This window comes from Siphateles boraxobius, unplaced genomic scaffold (assembly GCF_051911475.1).
Source record: "Siphateles boraxobius isolate OS27281-9 unplaced genomic scaffold, OSU_SipBor_1 130, whole genome shotgun sequence".
In the NCBI taxonomy this organism is placed as follows: Eukaryota; Metazoa; Chordata; class Actinopteri; order Cypriniformes; family Leuciscidae; genus Siphateles; species Siphateles boraxobius.
Genome location: NW_027508734.1, coordinates 46,024,267 through 46,038,335, shown reverse-complemented (window position 1 = coordinate 46,038,335; position 14,069 = coordinate 46,024,267). Strand labels below are relative to the sequence as shown.

General features: G+C 43.1%; 1 pseudogene; it reads right to left on the bottom strand.

Moving 5' to 3' along the window:
* Positions 1-1,505: 1,505 nt before the first annotated feature.
* LOC143736707 (uncharacterized) lies at positions 1,506-3,888 on the bottom strand (annotated as a pseudogene).
* Positions 3,889-14,069: the final 10,181 nt, after the last annotated feature.

Below are 14,069 nucleotides of genomic sequence, written 5' to 3'. Positions count from 1 at the left end.
TGGTGACCATCTTGTCCGAGGGCTCTAGAACTGTGGCGACCATCTTGGCTGAGGGGTCCCGGGATGGAGTTGTGCTGCCCACATACACAAAATAGCCGTGGCCATGATGATCAGCGCTGTATCATCTGGAGCTGACTCAGGCACCGCGGGCATGACGTGAAGCTCAGGCTCGGCAGGCATGACGTGAAGAAGCTCAGGCTCGGCAGGCATGACGTGAAGAAGCTCAGGATCAGCAGGCATGATGTGAAGAGGCAGTCCTGGGCATGCTGGTGACTGTGGTGGACCAAGCACCGTGGGCACTGGATATTGGTGTGTGTGTGTGTGGTACCCCCCCCCCCCCCCCCCCAAAAAAAAAAAAAAACGTTTAGGGGACATGTCCTCTTCAACCCCACCAACAGTGAAGGAGGAACCACACAAAAGCAGGTCATAATCCAAAAATTCAATGAGGGATCCTCGAGGACCATCACTGATGAGCTTAGTCTGGTAATAATCATTGAGTCTGTAACAAAAGAAGTCAACGAGAGCATAGACAGGAAGGCCAGAGAAATTTGCAATGTTTAAGAAGTCCTGGATGTGGTCCTTGAGTGACCGATTACCTTGCCGCAAACAAAAGATTTGTACTGCTGGATCCATTGGTGGCGAAGTCTTCTGTCACGTACTGCTCTGAGACAAGAAGGTTGAGGATCCAAATGCAGTTTTATTGAAAGGATAATCCACTACCATAGTCAAAAACAGGTAAGAGGTCAGAGCACAGTATATCAGTCCAATCAAACAAACAAATCTAGGGGGTGAGACGGGAAAACCAGGACACAGGCAGATATCTAAAACAAGGAACATGGAAAACAGAGGGAAATGCTCAGAGATGCAGTGTAAACAACTAACAAGACTTTGCAGGGAATGAATGTGAAAACCAGGCTTATATGGAGCCCAGAGGTAAAGACATACAGGGGAATGTGATCATGGCTGATTAGTCTGGGCAAATGATTATTGGAAATGTAGTTTGTGGATGTATGGTGATTGTCCAGGTTGGAGTGCCCTCTGATGGTTATCCCTCTCACTGCACTCTCACTGGTGATCATTAAAGATATGTAAAGATATGTTTGGTCATTAACTTTTAAATGCATCATTATGCAAATTGCAAACACATGACGAGAGTTCTCCGCATGAAAGACTACGACTGGCAAATCTACGTGTTACTACATTTCTCTTCGAAACAGTAGGAAATTAAATAAAATTGAATATGGAGGATTTTAACTGCAAGATGATTGACCGAGCAGTTTAAACTGTGACAAGATGCGCGTAACTAAGAGACAGAGCCATTCTTTGAATACGCAAAGCTTGCCTAATCCTCTGCTACACACTCAAAAGTATGTACTTTTTCTTTACAAAAACAGTACATACTCATATGGCATAGTATAAGTATGCAAATTGGGAGGGAGCAAATAAAACCAAACATAACCCTAGGACAAGAAGCTGAGAATACAATGCTTGCTAACTTACTTACTTTACTTATGCCTGCTACCCCACCTGGGGCATAGGCCGCCAACAAGAGCTCTCCAGGCATCGCTGTCTTGGGCTTTTCTCGCCAGCTGGCTCCAGGTGTATCCAAGTTCTTTGGTATCAGCTGCCAGATCTCGGCGCCACGTATTTCTTGGCCTTCCTCTTTTCCTTTTGCCTTGGGGATTCCAGGTGAGCGCTTGCCTGGTGATGTTGGAAGCTGGCTTGAGGAGTGTGTGGTCAATCCAGGTGAAGGCCTTCACTTCTTCCAACGCACCTCCGTCCAACTGGACTGGGTCGTTGTTGGTGTTATTCACCTTGAGGATCTTTGTCTTCTGCTTGTTGAGGTTCAAACCTACTTGAGCGGAGGTGGCAGCTGTGCTGTTTGTCTTCCCCTACATCTGCTGTCGGGTGTGGGATAGCAAGGCCAAATCATCCGCAAAGTCCAGGTCGTCGAGTTGTGTGAAGGGTGTCCACTGGATTCCTGTTCTTGTTTGTGCCCTTGTAATCTTCATTATCCAATCAATGACTATCAAGAAGAGAAAGGGTGAGAGCAGGCATCCCTGACAAACCCCGGTTCTCACTTCAAAGGTCTCCGTAAGCTTCCCTCCATGGACCACTCTGCTGATCATACCAACGTACGAGTTTCGGATGATGTTAACAATCTTGGCTGGCACACCATAATGCCGGAGAAGGTTCCAAAGGGCACTCCTATCCAGGCTGTCAAAAGCCTTCTCTTAGTCTACGAAGATGATGCAGAGGGAAGAGTTCCACTCCATTGACTGCTCAACAATAATATGCAGGGTAGCGATCTGATCCGTTCAGGATCTGTCTTTCCGGAAGCCTGCCTGCTGGTCACGGAGTTGGGTGTCCACCTGGTCCTTCATTCTATTCAGCATGATCCTATTGAACAATTCCCTGGAATGGACAGTAGCGTAATCCCTAGGTAGTTGTCACACTTGCTGAAGTCGCTTTTCTTAGGTAGCTTTATAATGTATTCCTCCTTCCACTCCGTGGGCATCTGTTCCTCCTCCCAGATTTTCTTGAACAACGGGAACAGTATCTCTACCGTTGTTTCCAGATCCGCCTTCAATGCTTCTGCTAGTATGCTGTCTGGACCTGCTGCCTTGCCGTTCCTCTGCTGACTACTGCCTTGCGGATCTCTTCTCTGGTGGGCACACTGCAGTCTATTGGTAGACCCTCTGCTGCTGGATTGATGGTTGGTGGGTTTGCTGGCATTTGTCTGTTCAACAGTTCTTCGAAGTGTTCCCTCCATCTGCCCATTTGTTGTTCCTCTCCCTTCAATATCTTTCCCTCCTTGTCTTTCACCGGCCTACCTGGCTTGCAGAACTTCCCTGACAGCATCTTTGTGATGGAGTGCAGATCTTTCATGTTGCCATTTCTTGCAGCTTTTTTTGGTTCGGCTGCCAGACCATCAACATAGTTCCGCTTGTCGGTTCTAATGCGCTTCTTCACCTCTTTGTTGGCAGCTGTGAAATCTTCTTGTGCCTTGGCCTTCTCCGCTCTTGTTCTGTTGTTGTTGAGGGCTGCTTTCTTCTCTTTCCTTTCCTGAATCTTCCTCAATGTCTCTGTCGACAACCACTCCTTATGCTGGTATTTCAGGGGTCCAAGGACATCCCTGAATGTTGTTGTTATGGTTTCTTTCACTCTCTTCCATCTGCCATCCACTGTATCCTCCTCCTCTTCTAGTTCTTGCAGTATTTGGAACCTGTTGCTCAAAGCCACTCTAAATTCCTCCAGCTTGTATGTGTCCCTCAGAAAGCAGGTGTTGTGCTTGTGCCTCTGTGCTGTAGTTCCCATCCGACCCTTCTTCAACTGCAGCTTCAGTCTTGCCACTACGATGTGGTTGTCTGATGCGACGTCCGCTCCTCGCTTCACTCTCACATCCTGTAGGAATCTTCTGAATTTCCTGACAATGCAGATGTGGTCTATCTGTTTCTCGTTGGAGCCGTCCGGTGACACCCAAGTTGCCTTGTGTATCCTCCTATGTGCGAAGACGCTGCTGCCGATTACCAGGTTCTTAAGAGCACACAGATCTGGAAACCTCTCATCATTTTCATTCATGTCGCCAAATCCATGTCTTCCCATCACTTCCGTATACCCGGTGATATCCTTCCCCACCTTGGCATTAAAATCCCCCATCAGGATGGTGACATCTTTCTCTGGGTAGCTCTCCAGGATGGACTGCAATCTGCTATAAAACTGCTCATTGTCTCCCTCCTCACTGTCATTGGTGGGTGCACAGCACTGCACAACATTCACGGTGATCTTCTTCTTCTTCGTTCAGAAAGATGCTGTGATGATTCTTGGGCCGTGGGCTTCCCATCCAGTGAGTGCTCGCTGTGCTGTTCTTGACAACATCAGAGCACATCATGTTACCGCTGGCAAAGCAAGATTGGGCACAGGGTGGCATGGCATAGCGTCACACACCGCCAACCTCGCTCTCTTGGGACCCAGAGATAGAGGAGCTGCTTTTGCTGAGAATTTGGTACCACTGGCTGAGACGCCAGAGGCGGAACAGAATGATTCAACAAAAGTTCTCTGCCCGGCCCTCCTCCAGGGAAGAGCAGCTGACTCTGGGTCGCCCGTCTTAGGGTTGCTGAGACGGGTTGTGCCGTCTTCCTGCGAAGCTCAACATCACAGTAGAGCTGGCTGTGGCGGAGGTTGTTTTTTTTTCACAGGGGACTGACACCCTTTGCGACAAACAGACTGAGGGGCAGCCCACCAGTGACTCAGGGAGCACATTGTGGCAAGTTTTTGGTTTACCTCAGCCTGCTTTTGAACTGCGGAGAACCGCTGGGTACAGTCTCCAACGGTGTCGCCGAAAGGCCACCTCGTGATATGAGAGCATCGAGAATGAGCATCACACCATTATAGTGGGAGCTCAGCATCATCTTCATTTCCAGAGCATAACAACCCTCTCTCTGATGCAGCGATCGACATCTAATCCTCCCCTGGAGCCTTGAATGAAGTGGTAGGTCCATCATGAGAATGACCAGCATCCCATCCAGAAGCTGCCAGGCATGCGAGACAGTGAATGTGGCCACCAACTAGACGGCACACAGCACGCTGATTGCTTAACCTTAATGAAAAAAGGCAGGACGAACAAGGTGCTGACGTGGTCATGTTCTCACAAGAGAATATAACCACCCACAAACAAAGTAGTCCTTTTCTGGAGCACTAGATCAGGGCAGAAGAAGAACTAGATCGGGGCAAAGGTGAGGAGACTCCACCTCGTTAGAGGCACTTGAGTCTCGACCACGCATCTAGAGCGCCGGACGCGCTGTCAGCCGGCAGCAGGACGGAACACGGCACGCTGATCACTTAAACCTTAATAAGAAAGGCAAAACGAACAACGTGCCGACGTGGTCATGCTCTCAGAGAGAACATAAACCACCCACGAGCACAGTTTCGGCACACTTAAGCTCAGGCATGTGAAACGGTGATCGTGGCCATCACATGAGGATAGGAAATGACCGCATCAAGAAACACAAGGTTTGAATGACTTCTAGAAAAAGACGCAGTGTCAAACCGTGTATACTCTTTCAGGAAAAACTGCTCTCTCTGGTGCTGAAGCACCCAGGGATGACCGCGGCTACACAAACAGAACGATAGTGCAAGCTTGATGTGAGCACTCACATTCTCATTGAAGGAGCAACATTCCGAGCTGTGAAAACAGCTGTTTTGCCAGCTCTCTGTGAGATTGTGGCCAGCGCTGTAACACCAACACCAGCTTTGAAGAGGCATTCTCAAGAAGAGCAGACTCGTTTTCTTCTTTTGAAGTTTAACACTGTCAGAAGATTGTAGAGCACGAACAGTAGAACCGCTTGGCTCCGAAGAGAAAGACAATATGCGACGCACCTGCTGCTCGTCATATGCTCGTGCTGCAAGCAGAGCAGCTGATGCAATTATCGCATGCCAATGTGCATTGGCTCGTTTTAATACTCTCAAAGTAAATTGGTCTCTCAAGGCGATCCCAATTACGTCGTCACGTCAATGTTACGTTGAACGTGAGCGACTGATAGGGAACTATAGGTCTTAATAAAAGCAAAAATGTCTGAAATGTACATATAATTCATGAAATACTAATAATACCCAATTAATTACAACAAGTATTACATTTAAAAATAATAACACATGCCACTTGGGGCCCCAAGCAAGGTCTTATCTTTTTACTTCAAAATAAAAACTATAACTTTTACTCCAGTAATCCAAAGATTTGTCCACAAATCCCTAATTAACAAATAGACACAACAAACTGTATTATTCAACACGGCAAAATGTCATGAAACAGAAATGCTACCAAATCTTAATCCACAACAGCCCTAAATAGAGTTGTTCCAAAGTGGTGCCTGTAAGTTTAGTCAGAGGGAAAGTCAGTAATCATCATATCATTTTTTAAGTAGTTCACAACCTGTTATTCTGCTTCTTTTTTGTATACTTAAAAATAAAGGAAATTGTTTAGTTTTACCAGATGGACATCTTCAAATATAATTCTGTCTTCTACTTGTCTTTGACTGGGGGCCAGCTTACCCCAGTATTTGACATTTTGTGCTATAAGAACAAAATTAGCAAATGCTTGTATTTATTTCCTATACTAACACATTGGCTGATGCATCATCATCCTGCACATGCTAAACTTATATCTAAATATGTTACAATTTATAAGTAAATCCACATTGTTCTTAAAGGGTAACTAAACCCCTGGTCAGAGCCTGACTCCACCCACTGGCAATATTTGAAAAATGCTGGAAAAGTGGGCAGAGCCCAGCGGAGGGGGGCGTGCACCTGAGACGCATCTGTCTGTATGGAACTTGCCTACCTCACCAACAACCCCTTACGTCACGAACCACCCCAAACATCCAATAGGAACATTTAACTGCAGTAGCCACCGTTCAACCTGAAGAGGGCAGCACTCAGACGTTTTTACACCATATATTGTAGTATTAAAACACTTTATACACAAATGTCATAAAAGTTACTCGAATCAATGAACAGTACTAATAAAGCCCCATTCTTACAGATCATTAACTAAAAAAAGTTGGTTTAGGGTTTAGTTACCCTTTAAGGAGGGCAACTTCCCCCATGTTACCCTACATGAACACGTAGGTCTATGTGATAAAATTAAGCTAATTATCTTTTATAATTCAAAAATATTAATTATATAAATAAGCACTGATCAAATCCTTGACTTGTGCAAGATTAAATTATGCTGTTAAAACCATTATATTCTATAGCATGCTATATTAACAATAATCTGGCCTTCAATAAGTTTGGCACTATATTATCCAAAATAGCTCACACTGGTTAAAATATCTGCTAAAACAACCCAGGCAGTCAGTTTTAGAAACTAATAAACCAATGTGTCTTTAACTGGAAATAAAATAACAATGAAAAAATATAGCTGCGAGCAGCGATTGCGGGCCCAAGCCGGTGGCACCGCAACCCCGGTTCCTTTAGTTACCTAAAGGCACCGGGGTGGCGGTGCCGGCCGGCTTTGGCCCTTCATCGCAGCTATATATATATATATATATAGCTCTACAATGGATGACTTCAGACAGAAGCACATGGATACCACAGCTAAGAACAAACTTACTGCTGATCCACTTTTCCATGTTGATAAGAGCATTAAAATTAGAAAAAATAATGAGACAAATAGAAATCAAGGGACATTTAGAATAGACAAAAATGTGCGATTAATCGCGAGTTAACTATGGCATTAATGCGATTAATCGCGATTAAATATTTTAATCGTTTGACAGCACTAATATATATATATATATATATATATATATATATATATATATATATATAAAGAAGCCGGTGGCACCGCCACCCTGGTGCCTTTAGGGTTATTGTGCACGAAGTGCAAAAACAGAACCCTGCTTTGATTGTCGAAAAGAAGTGTGCTGTAGAGCTTGCATCAGTTTGGGTGCATCAAGTGTGCATCGAGGGCACATATCAACCACAAAGTATACGGAAGCAACCTTCTGAAACCTAAAATGAAAAATGAGACACCTCATCCATGGGTCTCATGGATTTAACGGACACATGAAATAAGTAAGACTGAGTATTCATATGAAGTGTGCCATTTGGGACAGGGCCTATGATCTTTAACCACAATAGCCACATATATGAGAAAATTTAAATATAGAATAATTTTTTATGTCATAGGATGTCATAGCTCAATATGTTTTCAGAACTTAAATTTGTAAATATAGAAGCCCAGTATTTATCTGGAGGTCTTTGTACAGGTTTATTAATTTTATTATATTTAACTCTTATGTGTCCTATGATATGCAATGGAAGTAAATTTTAATGTTTAACAAGAGGTGTATTCACAACACATAGAATACGATATACTGTAATATCTTAAGATTATTCATCATTATGTTGTCTCTTTCTGTTATGAATATCATTAAAACAGAAAAGGCAAACTAAATGTTCCTTAATTTTAATTAACACTAACTTTATTCTCATCTGAATTATAAATAATTGATTTCAGTATAAAATGATTTCCGCGCCCCCCTCTCTCTCTCTCTCTCTCTCTCTCTCTCTCTCTCTCTCTCTCTCTCTCTCTCTCTCTCTCTCTCTCTCTCTCTCTCTCTCTCACACACACACACAGTTCGATCGCGCCCGCGCCTCTCTCACTCACTCACACCACACACACAGTTCGATCGCGCCTGCGCCCCGTCTCTCTCTCTCTCTCTCTCTCTCTCTCTCTCACACACACACACACACACACATACACAGTTCGATCGCGCCAGTGCGCCTCTCTCACGCGCACACACACACACAAACCACCTTGAGAGAGAGGCGTGCGCGATCGAACTGTGTGCTTGTGCGTGTGTGAGAGAGAGAGGCGCGGGCGCGATCGAACTGTGTGTGTGCGTGTGTGAGAGAGAGAGGCGCGGGCGCGATCGAACTGTGTGTGTGTGTGTGAGAGAGAGAGAGAGAGAGAGAGAGAGAGAGAGAGAGAGAGAGAGAGAGAGAGAGAGAGAGAGAGAGAGAGAGAGAGAGAGAGAAACGCGGGGGCGATCGAACTGTGTGTGTGTGGAACAGTGGAAACATACTCCGTCATTTTTTTCATACAGGACATCATTCAGACTGCAAACTGTTTACTTATTTGTGTACACTCGCTATAAAACACAACATCCTCAGTCACATACATAAAATATTTATATATAAATATAATTTTGGACACAAGAGGGCAGTATAGCCCTATTTATGATATTGTGTTTAAACTATCACTGGAAGAGACTCCCCCCCCTCCTTCTCACCCTCCCTACACACACACACACACACACACACACACACACACACACACACACACACACACACACACACACACACACACACACACACACACACACACACACACACACACACACACACACACACACACACACACACACACACACACACACACACACACACACACACACACACACACACACACACACACACAGAGAGAATGGCAGGGAACACTCTCTCTGTCAGAGAGAGGGAGAGATAATGCTCAGAATCCACATTCAAACCAAAATATCTGACTTCATGTTGGTCAGAGCTAATAACTGTAAATTAGAAAGTTGTTCGGCTTGACGAGAACAAAATACACGCCAAGTTTTGTAACTGTAGGTAAAATTATCTAAGTTATAACACACTTTATGTGTCCCTTTTTTAGTCATAAATTAATTTGCTCGCCACGGCCAAACCGTTCGAGATATCAAAAATCCGTCTGCAATTTAGCATCCTCAATGTCTTGACTTCATGCTGACAGAGTTTCGTGGTGTTTGGATTAATTCTCTAGGAGAAGTATATAAAAAATAAAAGCATGCATTTTCCAAACAACCCATAATAGCTGACTTCCTGTTGAGCTGTCGTTAAACTTAGAGCACGAAAGTTGTTTGGCCCGATGAGATCTAAATATGTACCGAGTTTCATATTATTACATGCAAGCATGTTTGATATATGGACAAGTGTTCAAATCCCATTCCAGGGGGCGCTGTCGAGCCCCCCTGCCACGTCCGGCTACCAGCTTCAGCCCGGCCCTGATGGCCGCGGGTTCTGACCTGTGTGCAAAGTTTCAAGAGTTTTCGAGCACATTAAGGGCCCTAAAACCTTGAAAAACTAAAATAAAAGCATTCTCACTCAGCAGACAAATCCCCCTCCCCTCAAACACACGGAGAGACGTAGTTGTCAGAGAGAGGAAGAGAAAATTCTCCAAAACATCCACATTCAAACCAAAATATCTGACTTCCTGTTGGTCTGAGCTAATAACTGTCAATTAGAAAGTTGTCCAGCTCGATATGAACAATATACATACTGAGTTTTAAGATTGTAGATAAAAGTATAGACCTAACTCCCCCTCTTTTGTCAAAAGGTGGCGCTGAGCCCCTGCACCACGCCCGTTTCTGAAACCTTGCACATGCTAACTGGCTAATAAATGTGATGTGTCTGTCGAGTTTCATGCAATTTCAAGTATGCTAAGAGTCTCAAAAGCATCAAAAAATAATCTTAAAGTTTGATGCGTTACCACGGCAACAGTATCTAAGATATCAATAATCCTTTCACAGGTCTACATCTGCCGTGTGTTTACATTATACACATAAAGTTTTAAGCAAATCGGGTAAAAATAAGAGGGTGATTTAAAAGCATTTTGAAAGTGACAGACTTCGTGCTGCCAGTTGGTGGCGCTATAACTTTGACTCACAATAGTCACATCCATGTGATTGGCCTCTTACAGTGAACACACTGCTGAAGTTTCATCAAGATCAGTGAATGTATGCAGAAGTTATGACACACTTCCTGTTTCCATTATTCGCCATAAATTCATTTCCTCGCCACGGCCAAACCGTTCGAGGAATCAAAAATCCCCTGGCAATTTGTCATCCTCAATGTCTTGACTTCATGCACACCGAGTTTGGTGACGATCGGGTGAATTCCCTAGGAGAAGTGCATGAAATAAGTACACAAGACCGAGTATTCATATGAAGTGTGCCATTTGGGACAGGGCCTATGATCTTGAACCACAATAGCCACATATATGAGATCATTTAAATTTAGAATAATTTTTAGGTCAATATGTTTTGCAGCACTTAAATGTGTAAATCCAGAAGCCCAGTATTTATCTGGAGGTCTTTGTCCTTTGCCTGTCAACCTGGTTTGCCTTTTCTGTTCTGCCCTGTTTGCCATTGTTCACCCTGCCTGTCTTGACCATTCTTAATAAAAAGCTGCAAATGGATTCCCCTGGCCTGACCCTGCCTCGATACAACACATTTGCTGCATCTGCTCGCTATCTGCCGATCGGGTCTGGTAGTTCCGCTTCAGCACTGATGATGTTGTAGGAATAGTGCGCTCTGGTGGGACTGGATTATTCGGGAATTTTTATTTTGTACAGAAATAAGTTATTTATAATTCAGATGATATATATATATATATATATAAAGACACAGAGAATATTACTTGCCTTACCTGATTAGAACAATGAAAAAATAAATTAAAAAATAACTAGGGAATCACTAAACCAAGAGAATTATTCTGATTTGATGATACACTCAAAATATTACACAAGCAATCCTTTAAATTTAATGATATTCAGAACAGAACAAGAGTTTTAAAAAAACTATAAACAAGAAGTAACCGAAATAATGTGAAGCGAAAGTGAAAGTAAGTGGTGTTGGGCTCACGTAACTCTCTCATTAGAATCAAATTGTTTGAACATTTGCAATGTATTTGGATGCTAAACTTTTCTTTATTATAGGCTTTGTACTTCACTCACGTTCCAATATGTGTGTGTGTGTGTGTATGTGTGTGTGTGTGTGTGTGTGTGTGTGTGTGTGTGTGTGCGCATGTGAGAGAGAAAGAGAGAGGCGCGGGCGCGATCGAACTGTGTGTGTGTGTGTGTGTGTGTGAGAGAGAGAGGCGCGGGCGCGATCGAACTGTGTGTGTGTGTGTGTGTGTGCGTGTGTGGGAGAGAGAGAGGCGCGGGCGCGATCAAACTGTGTGTGTGTGTGTGTGTGTGTGCGTGTGTGGGAGAGAAAGAGGCGCGGGCACGATCGAACTGTGTGTGTGTGTGTGCTTGTGAGAGAGAGAGGTGTGGGCGCGATCGAACTGTGTGTGTGTGTGTGTGTGTGTGAGTGCATACGAGAGACGCCACATCATGGCAATTTAAAATCTTTAACATCTCGCCCGTTGTAACTGCCATCGTTAATGCAGCAGAGAAACTATGCTTTGGACATTAGTACTGAACATGTGCCTAGTTGCAGCACTAAGATCGGCCTTTAAACAAGCCTTGTCCAGCGGCCGCATTTACAAACAACAGTGGCAAACCCATAACCCTGTCCCGCAAACATCACTGGGCGGTGAGGATGTCCCTTTCGACTTTAACAACTATGTGCGCCTACTTGAATGTCAGGAATGGAAAATGTTTGAGATCCACGAGAGACACTTCAGGAAATCATTGGATACTAAGCTACTCCAAGAAAGAACTTACTTCGCCTGCTCCGGTGACTCGGCGAAATGGAGTAGGGTAGCGTCCATTCTTTCCGGAGTGTTCTTTCAAAACGGAGTATTCTGCGTGAGGCGGGCCAACGGGAGGGAGTTTGGATTGCCACTCCTGAAATACGTGTCACGCATTTTGAAAAAGTTCCCCTTGAGAGATAAACATCCAATGGAGTTAACATCGGTCTCCATTGCTTCCTGGATTGAGCGACAGCTGATCTTCGTGAGAGACGTCATCCAGCCGTCACTCAGCAGAGGGGGAGCTGGGGATCGCCACAGGCAGCCAAGGACGGTAAGCGGAGAAAAATTATCGTACCTATGGCAACATCGCAGGTCCAAACTGTAAGGGGTATACAGTTAAAGACCCAGAACCAGATATGAAGAATGAAGACCCAGAGTCAGAATTATAAAAAATTAAAGAAAATATTTACTGAAGATAGTTTGCAGTTTCATCAGCAGAAGTCAGCTTCAATACTCGCACAGGAGTTCGTAGGCCGCCCTGCTTACAGTTACAAAGATCACAGCAGTTATACGATTTCCAAGGTCTAAGCTACGTCATTGCTTACAGGATGAATGATTCTCATTGGCTATGAAATAGATAAACACAGTAATTTTCCACACATACAGATAGACTGAAGCATATCTCCATCGATTATGCAGCTGAAGTTAGGCACGTCATGACCTTCCAGGTCGCATATTTGGGTTGCTGGGCGCCAGCATGTCCAGAACAACGACTCAGTCAATCTCCAATAATGCCAGTGGTTCCTTAACCTGTAAACAAGAAGACTAACACACACACCGACACACAGCTTTTCCAAGGTTGGATTTGGCCAGGCTCTCACTATAAACAGGAGAGTCCTCTCAAAACATCAAGATAATGCGTTCTTTCTCTCAAGGATAGCTAAACTTTAGTCTAACTGGAAAGAAAGGCTTTAACAAAGAAATGGCCCCTTAAACTATTGGCTTCAATGACCCCTATATGTTTTAACACATTGAAGACCTTTCTCAAACACAAAACAAGTCCCTATTTCATTTCTGGAAGCTGGGTTAAATAAGCAAGCACTGCATTCAGATATCAAATACAGACATTAAAGAATACATGAAAAGAACATTTCAGTAATCACAATGGTAACTTATATAAATAAAGTAAAATCTCCAGAGAAGTCATTCAACTCATTTGATATTTAGAAGGAAAAATATTGATTAATACCTTAATTATAATCAATCATTACCTATACATTGAAGCAGCAGTGGATTCCAATCCACCCCCTTCAGTCCCCCGTTTTAGACCAATGTGGAGTCCTAAACACCACATCTGGTCTATCCATAAAGAGGCTGCTTCAAAATGTTAGGTTTCTGACCCATGCTCCTCTGTCAGGTTAATTTTTATAAAACAAACAATATCTTTTTCCTTCAATGACTTAATATCAATTAAATATCCCACATACTACAATATTGATCTCCAGAACCTTTGGACATAGCTGTCTTTACATGTCTTACACAGCTATTATTCATCTTGGCTAATTTGGTTTCATCATCAAATGAACTGATACAATACAAGTACATATTTAATCATAAATACCAGGATATATGCACTAGTTTTTATAATTTCCAATTCATTTTATAATAAACTAAGAAGAATAGTTAATCCATTCTTTTCACTACTCCCCTTTATAGACCCAAAAGGTTCAAAACACTGGTTGAAAACACAATGGTTGTCTAACTAAAAATAAACAACAAACAAATAAAATATTAATAATTAAGGCCCATAATAATCGATGTAAGCACTTTAAGTCTTTACTGAAATCATCCTTCAGTTTACAGTCACATAGCATGTACCATTTTAATTGTATAAAATCTTATACCCTTTTTTGTTTGTTTCAAAAATAGAAATAAAATAAAACAAATTCACATCATCATTTCAGTCATTATTTTACCACTAAAATATAGGATCGTTCCCCATTCTGCTAAATAAAACTTTTGTTCATTCCTTATCTTTATATCACGTTAATCCCTGTTAATCATACTCAATGTCTTATTATTTTTAT